Genomic DNA, 8,841 nt, shown 5'->3' with positions numbered 1-8,841 from the left:
CGTATTTCTGTTACCCGTTGTGACTCAAGAACCTCTTAATGCCAACTGGCAAGGGGGTGCAGGTGATGTCTCAAATAAAATCTGGTGTGTCACTGGTCATCAATATCATTGTCCAGTGCATGTACAGGTGTTGTGTAAGGAATCATGCATATATACTGAAAATATTTTTTCTCAAAGTCTGTATCTGGGGGGCTGGTCACCAGCAAAGGTGAAAAACAGGTTTTCTGTCTGACAAGAGATGTCTAGTTGTTTACATGTAAATTGAGCATTGTCTCATTCACAATGGGTCTTCTATCACCAATCTGAACTGAATGCAAATAAAGACTTGTAAGACCTTCACGAAAGAAACTAACCGGAAAAGATAATAGTGGGAGGGGAGAACCTGATCTTGAGGTGCCCTTCAAAGGCTTTTTTGGCTATGTTTGGAGGGCAGACCAGGCACCCAGGCATCCCTCACCTAGGAAGTAAAAGGACAGCAGATTTGCTTCATGAACATGGGATCTCAGCTAGGCTTGGTTGAAAATGCTGGAGAGAACTTTGGATGAGATAGGCTTCTTTCGACAGCAGGTTAACCTGTTAGCATGCTTTCTAGAGACTAAACTTAGCTATGATTTAGTTTGATATATAACCATTTGTTTCCAATATTCTTACTCATTATCACCTGCATCTCTATTCTTTGATAAAATTGCCCCCCCACACACACACACACAATAAGTGTATCTAAGTGCTGTGGTGCTAAGCAAAGTGCTGGTCCTGAGTTGACGCTTACAAGCTGGTGTGTACTGTGGGCAAGGGGCTGAACACTACAGGGATAGCTCAAAGTATTCAGGGGCTGGTGTGGCCTGTTGCTACCTGTACAGACAGAGCAAGGCCTGCAGGGCCAGGAAGATAGTGCTTATGTTGCCAGAGAGTGGTGGTTCAGGGAGCTGACCCACAGCAGGCACAGACAAGACCGCTTCACGCTAAGGGGAAGGTGGTGGTGAGATGCCACACCACCCTGGGTACCATCACACCCATATCCTTCTTCCTCCCTCTTCATTCCTGGTGGATGTTATGGTTTCATTTCTCTGTCAAGTCCATTATTGACATAGGGAGATCTGCAGGACAGAAGCCAGTCTCTTGTGCTCTCTTTCCAGCACCAAGCACACTTTCAGATGCTATAAAAAGATGAATAATGCTGCTAAGGAAATAGTCCCTTAAAATCACTGGTGTTTATATAAACAATATTGTGCGTTGCCTATAATATTGTCCTAAAAGAATGAGAAAGTACAAAATGTGAGCCAAATACAGATATTAACCTTTCCATGTGCTTCTGTTATGTTTAAATCCATCAGAAATCAATTACAATTATGATCATATAATCCCTGTTTCATTTGACAATAAGGATGCAGCACATTTTTGTGGATTACAACAAGAATTACCGGCTAAAAGATGACTCTGAGTTTGGCATTCAAAGGAATAACACAGCCCTCACACGGACAGTATTTCTATTACAAAGCAAAAGGGCCCAGCACATCAAAGTCAGTATAAACAAAGTTAACCTTCAGAATGTAACAGTGTTTTTGTCAATGAAATCCCTGAGAAATCAATATAAATGTGGCTATAGTATACCACAGTGATATGAACCTTGTGTATCTTGCATTTCATGCTTCATCTAATCTTATCTCTTACCTTTCGGCCTAGCAGTCTTTTCCAAAGCAGACAATAAAATTGGATTCAGGTTCAATAACTAGAATTCATCCCGGAAGGCTGACGATTTGACAACAAGCCGGAGAGCAGAGATGTGGGGAAGGAAGTGGACTGTGTTGTGAGTTGTGCTTTGTGACCACTAAGAAATAGCACAGTGGTAGTGCACTAGTGTTTGGCCCTTTGAGATGTCAATACCACAGAGCACTGATTGTCTAGGGTGTGATGGAAGAACTCCACGAAGGGCCCTGATGGGTTATTATTTATGGACCAGATTCAGCAAAGGAACAAGGAATAGATATTTGACAAATGAAAATATGTCAATGAATAAATAGCATTTATATTCCTTATTAGTCTGCTTTCAAATGTAAACAAATAGCCCAAATGATTAATAGGAAACTTTCTGTGGGCTATGTTGTGACATAACAGTCTTCCCTGACTATAGGGCAATGAGCATGCAATGAATTGTGACTTTGTCCCAATTTGTTCTGTGGTTTCTCTGCTTTCTCCAGACAGGCAGTAATTAGTTGCTGGTTTATACCAGTAGCCAATTATTTATTCCTCCACATCAGTTCATGGCACTGGCTGGTGTGCTATGGGGAGAGGGGTGGCAGAGCCGTTCCTCCCCTCTTCACAAATCCCACCATCACCACTTGCACAGAACAGAAGGCCCCCATGGAGCCCCACACTGTGATCTGCAATGCAAGAGACTTTTCAACCTTCTTCACACAACCATGCAGGTCAAGAGTTCTGTATTAATAGAAAGTCAGCATACATGCACGTAACAGCCCACTTTGAGAAAACAGACAGTGGGTACTAGATTATATTCAGAACATTTCAAATGCTGATAAACGGACGTCATTTAATCACTGAGTCTAGGATTTTTGAAGGAGTCTATGGGAGTTAGGCACACCATTTCCACTGAGTTTCCATGGGATTTAGGCAACTAAGTCCCTTAGGTTCCTTTGAAATTCCCAGCATATTTTTTATCTTCATATTTATCCCTTTGATTAACCTAACCCAATGGTCCAAAGAAACTGCACTCCATTAGATACATGTCTGTAGTGACCAGGACAGTCATGCCTAAGAGTTAGAATCAGGAACCAGAGACAGAGTCAGGTGCCAAACCAAAGTCAGCATCAGGGGTAGGAGCAGGGACCTGAAGAGAAAGCAGGAAAATGGGAACAGACAGGGATCTGAGATAAGGAGGACCGGAACAGGCTGGAAGGCAGGGCTCTGCAGTCAAGCAGGTAGGCAGGGTCCAGAGTAGCCCTTCAGTGATTAGTCTAGTTGTTCAATTTCCTGAGCCTCTTTCTGGCTTAAGTAGAGCGTCCCAGCCAATTGATGGGAGGGGGAGAGAGCTGGACATCTCCACTAATCAGGAACTTCATGGGCAAGGCCCTTTGTTAGCTAGTGCTTCACTAGCCCCCTTCTTGAAGAATTTGACTGTGCTGCTGGGTAGCAACAGTCTATGCATAGCAACAGTCTATGCATAGCCGGGAAACCCACAGGCCTAGGTTCAAGGCTTATGAGCCCTCATGCTGTCTTAGTAAAGTACACCAAAATTTGCTATTTTATAAATTTATTTTGCATCGTATCATTATCCAAGTGATTTTCCAGCCCTTCAATATTGCTTTTAACAGCAAAATTGACTATCCTATTCATGTTAACCTATTTTCAGCGTTGCCAATGACAAACATTCAAAAACCATGAGTCAGGCCCCCAGAAATCATGAAATTAGCTTTAAAATTAGATTTTTTTAAAAATATAACAATTGTCTGGTTTCTCTGCCTTGAGTGTACACTTGGGTTCATGTTTACAAGCTTTTCTCCACAACCCTGAGGGCTAGAAATTACTTTTGTTAAAATGAAAGCTGAGTGAGAGTCTCATGTAATTTCATGACTCCCGGTCCTGGGGACTGAAGAAAAAGCACCAAATATCATGAAACTCCCAAGTAAATCAGAAGAGCTGGAAACACTGCTTTCCCCCTCCCCCTCAATACATTGACTGATTTCTGGAGCACCTGTTTCTGGGCAGAGTGTCCAGAAAGCTCAAAAATATTAAAAGTAAAATTAAATTGTAACTCAGCCTAGAGATACTAGACATTTCCCTAAACAAACTAGACAAAAGGGAATAATCCAAAGAGGAAGAGCTGGTGGGAAAGGAGGGGCCAGAATGGGCAGAGATACAGCATCCTAAATAGAAGCAGCTTGAGGGCAGCAACAGAGGGATTCTTCACTGAGGGAATTCCATAGATAGGATCCCTGATCCAAGGTAATTTTGCTGATGGTCCAGTTGAGCTACAGCCTTGGAATTCAAGAACAATCTGTTTCATGTCAGTTGCCTGACATGCCTGAGAGGGAAACAGAGTGAGATGAGTACACAGGTAACTCAGACTCAAAGAGTGGTTAAAGCAAACTGAAACAGGATGGGAAGTTCTCACTGCACCAGTTCAGGAGAAGGGGGATCAGTCCAAGAAGCTGTTTACCTGAGCCAGGGAGAGGAGGGGACGCTTCCAGTATTGCCAACCCCAAATGCTCAAAATTATGAGTCAAGCCCCCAAAATCGTGAAATTGACTTTAAATTATTTTTTAAAATAATAAATTTGGCAATAAATTTTAGTTGCTTTCTGAGCCTTCAGGTTGCACACAGGTCATGTTTTGTCTACAACCATGAGAACAAGAAACTTACTTTAAAAAAAAAAAATTGAAAGCTGGGATTCTGATATATTCACATGATTCCAGGAGCCAAGGTATTAAGAAATATACAAGACTCCCAGTCAAATTGCAAGAGTTGGCAAGGCTGAGCTCCCCTCTGCTTTTAGCCAATGGGTGGCAGCAGTGCGCCCCTGCTCCCCCCAACTTTAATACTAGATCTAGACAATTAAAGGCTTTATATGTAATTGAAACTATAAGTCTGAAAAGGTTCTATTGCCCTCGTTGGTCAATATCATTTTTTACTAGTCATTTCCTTATCAAAGCTTATTGTAATCCCAAGATTAACATCATTTACTACAGAAGTAGTTAACAGTTATGTGCACAATATGTGACTGAATGAGGATCCGCATAATTAGCAAAGCCAGTTGTAAAACTGACCCTGGAAAATACGCCTTGTTATAATCATCATTTTCTTTACAAGTTTTAAAGAATCAACAAAAAGAGCCATCACTTTTGTGTATATATATTTCAGTTAACACATGATTTTTTTATGATAAAATGATAAATGATGAAATGATATAGTTGAAAATCTTAACCAAATGTTGATAGCTAATCACGGTCATTATGACAAATGGAGGAAGATAATTGGCATTCATATATGGATACAGCATGTGAATGAGTGGATGTCACTTGCAGTATCATATTCTTCTGTGATCTGAATTTAGAATGTGGTTGTAGGAAGGGAGGATTCATTCATAGGCTTTGAATGCAAACAGGAAACTCATCTTACTGGGAGAGCGATTATATGAAATTAGCTGTCACCACCCAAACGTTGCTCAGGCAGCAATTTCTTAGCTGTAGTTAAAGAGGCTAAACATAGTGGTCCCTCTCAATTATGATAGCTCATAAAAAAAAAATCACATAAAAGCTGAAAGTACAATATTATTAAGATAGTACTAACACTTTTTCAGCACTCCTCCCCTCACCCCGCCTCTTTTCCACAAAGGGCATTTTGCATTGTGACACATTACAACAATTTATGTTCTTCTCTATTCTGTGAAATATAAAACTGATGAGACATTAGGCACAGAAAAGCTTAGTTATCCAATTGTCTGAACCTTATCCAAAGTCAATGAAAAAAGTCCTGTAGACTTTAAATCATGCCAATCTTTCTTTCCATCTCCTTCAATTTCAAAATTCAGAACAAATAAAATTAAATTTTAAAAAACCCTCCCCCAACTTTTGAGTTCGCACCTACCCCATTGCTAAAATATGCTCATTATCTTTACTCTAATTCTCATAAATTGTAATGTTCGGTATCATCTACCACTTAAAGCATTTTGCAGGGTTTTCCACCAAACTGAATCACTACTGTTATTGAATCTCTTCCTTCCCCTTCACTAAATTAAAGGATGGTTCTTAAATTCTAGATCTGGTGTGGACTGGTAAAGTAGTTTAAAAAACAAAAACAAAAACAAACAAAAAAACCACCACAGGGTTTTTGCAAATACATGTTAAATAGGTACCTGATTTGAATGTAATGGGGAAGGATCAAAAAGGGTTTGCTATATGGCATTTCACCTGAAAAATAAAGTGAGTTATTGTTCCTTACACAGTCATAAGCATGGTCTCTCCAAATATATGGTTTTACCAAAATGCTCTTTGAATAAAAAACCTGCTTTTCCACAAAGGATGGTTCAGTGGTGAGGCAGCTAAGCTAAGACTTAGGAGACTCAGGTACAATTCTCTGTTCTGCCACAAACAGCCCATGTGACTTGAGCAAGTCACGTAGGTTACATCTATACTATGAGCTAGGGGTGTGATTCCCCTGCTCGCATACACGTACGCGCACTAGCTCTCATCAAGCTAGCGCAAGTGGTGGCAATGGAGGCGTGGCTGAGCTGTGCCGAATACATATCCACTGGTTTCTGGTGGGTATGTATTCAGTCCAGCTTAGCTGTGCTTTCGTTGCCTCTACCCATGCTACTGTGCATACTGCTATTTATACTTCCGCTAGCCCAATGAGAGCTTGCGCAAGTACATATACACAAGCGGGGGAATTACATCCTTCGCTCATAGTGTAGACATAGCCTGAGGACCTATACACACTCGCACCTACTTCGGTATAACTTAACTCACTCAGGGGGTTAAAAAAGCCACCCACTGAGCAGCGTAAGTTACACCAACCTAAGCACCAGTGTGGACAGCGCTATGTTGCGGGAGAAGCTCTCCCACTGACATAGCTAGTGGAGTAATGATGCCGATGGGAGAGCTCTCTCCCACTGGCATAGAGTGTCTGCACTAGCAGTGCTATAGTGACACAGCTACATCGGTACAGCTGCGCTGCTGTAGCGATTCTAGTGTAGACTAGCCCTTAGCCTCAGTTCCCTATCTGTATAATAGTCTAATAGCACTTCCCTACCTCACAGGGTTGTTGTGAGGGTAGATACATTTAAGAGGTTGTGAGGAGCTCAGATACTACAGTAATGCTGACCATTGAAGTACCTAAAACAGAAAGACCTTTCCTGTAATATACTATATTATCTGTATGTTTGGCTGATGGTGCTGTAGTGGCCTCTAGGATCTGGCAGGATTATTCAAGCCAATTTACAACTCTGGCTGAAGGTCTTTCTAGGGCAAAGAGTGACTAAATCAATACAAGTCAGAGCATGGTACTTGTATAGCCCGGTAAATCATCTGAATTCTGTCACTGCCCAGGATGAAAAAGGAGAACCACCCCCAAGGTGCTTTTAGTGTAGCTATAGTACTAAGAGGAATGAGAGCAGAGCACGACATTCTTATCTCTTAAACCATGTTCTGTAGATGACAAGCTGGCAGGACAAAGACTTTTTCTGATTGTTTTAAATGCTTTTAGAAATTGCAAATATCAAATACCTGGCAAAGTTAAAAACAAGAGTCAGGATTGCTAGGATACCTAATTCATACACACATATACAATATTTTGTAGCCCTGATCCAGCAAACCACTTCAGAGTGCTTAACTTTAAGCATGTGAATCGTCAATGAGACTCTTCATTTTCTTAAAGTTAAGCATGTGCTTAGGTGCTTTGCTGGATTGGGGCCTAACCGAATAGGTGTTATCCTGCAATGTTAAAACATGTCACCATTTTAAATGCAGGGAATCATTTGCAGGATTCCATATGCTAACAAGTGATTCTAGTGTAAATGTCATTTGGACATAAAAAATTCTTTTTCAGATGTGAATGTCATAATGATGGAGTGTTCACGACTGCCTTAATTCCAAAGATTGCTCCCAGTGCAAGATAGTTACTTTAACACAGCAGCAGTGCAAAAAATGTTTCTCAAGTCCTTTTTTGTGTGCATTTGATAATCTTTTCCATAATACTGTTTGATCTAAATATTGATTGGGATTCTTGTCTTTACAGTTTTTTTGTATGTAATTGAATTCTTTCACCATCTGTAAACAGAACCACAAAGGACTTGCCAACCTCAGTATGCAGACAGTTAGATCTCTTGGTGCAACTTTGTGCTGGGGTATTTGGCGATCAGTATGGGTTAATATGAAGCATACAGTAGGTCATGTGTGCTCTGGGTGGATTGATTGGTGTCCCATGATCAAGATCTATAAGTTGCCCCTAAGCAGTAGTCTACTGAATGCTGATTTGAGACCTGGCCCTGAAAACTGCTGAACTTGTGCATCCCTAATTGCCATTGCCTTTCATGAGAGCTGAGGGCCCTCAGCCCCTCAGAGCAAATGCTCAAACTCCTTGAGTACAAAATGTCAGAAAGAGCAAGCAACATGCATATGAAGGCCTGAGTGGAAGTTTTATATATCTATTGATTTCTATTAATTATTTTAAACTTAATCTGTCAAATCCATCACTGGTATAGCTTCATTGATTTGATGCAGACACATCCAGATTGAATTTGTGCTTATGTCAATTATAATAACATCAGTAATAGTTATATTTTAGGGCATGTTTTCATATTCCAGAGGCTAACTTGTACCTGCCTCTGTGTGTGCAATTAAATCATTTCTCATTCTAAGAGTCACTTCTCTATGCAAATGTGGGTTTTGAAGAGACACATGCATGCATGCATGCACTTTTTGAAGGCACATGTGTGCATGCACTTTTTGTATCCTGTAAGAGTGGATGGGAGGCAAATTTTCAAACCCTGGATGCTCAGCATTTGCCTCCCATCCACTCTTACTGGATACATTTGTACAATATGGACCAGTGGCTATGGCACTGGACTACTATTCAGAAGATGTGGGTTCTAGTCCGGGCTTTGCTACTGGCCTGCTGGGTAACCTTGAGCAAGGCACTTAACCCTCTCTGTGTCTCTATTTCCTCAATCAGAAATTGTGGATAATGATACTTACCGCCTTCCTAAAGTATTTTAAGATGTACGGATGAAAAACACAATAATAATATATAGCTGTTATATAATTAGCCCAAGTGGGCTCCAATCCTTGACTGGGGCCTGAGAGCCCTACAGTAATACAAATTATAAAT

Source organism: Emys orbicularis, chromosome 2 (genome assembly GCF_028017835.1).
Source record: "Emys orbicularis isolate rEmyOrb1 chromosome 2, rEmyOrb1.hap1, whole genome shotgun sequence".
NCBI classification, from domain to species: domain Eukaryota; kingdom Metazoa; phylum Chordata; order Testudines; family Emydidae; genus Emys; species Emys orbicularis.
The sequence above is the reverse complement of the archived record's forward strand: the minus strand, read 5'-3'. Positions refer to the sequence as shown.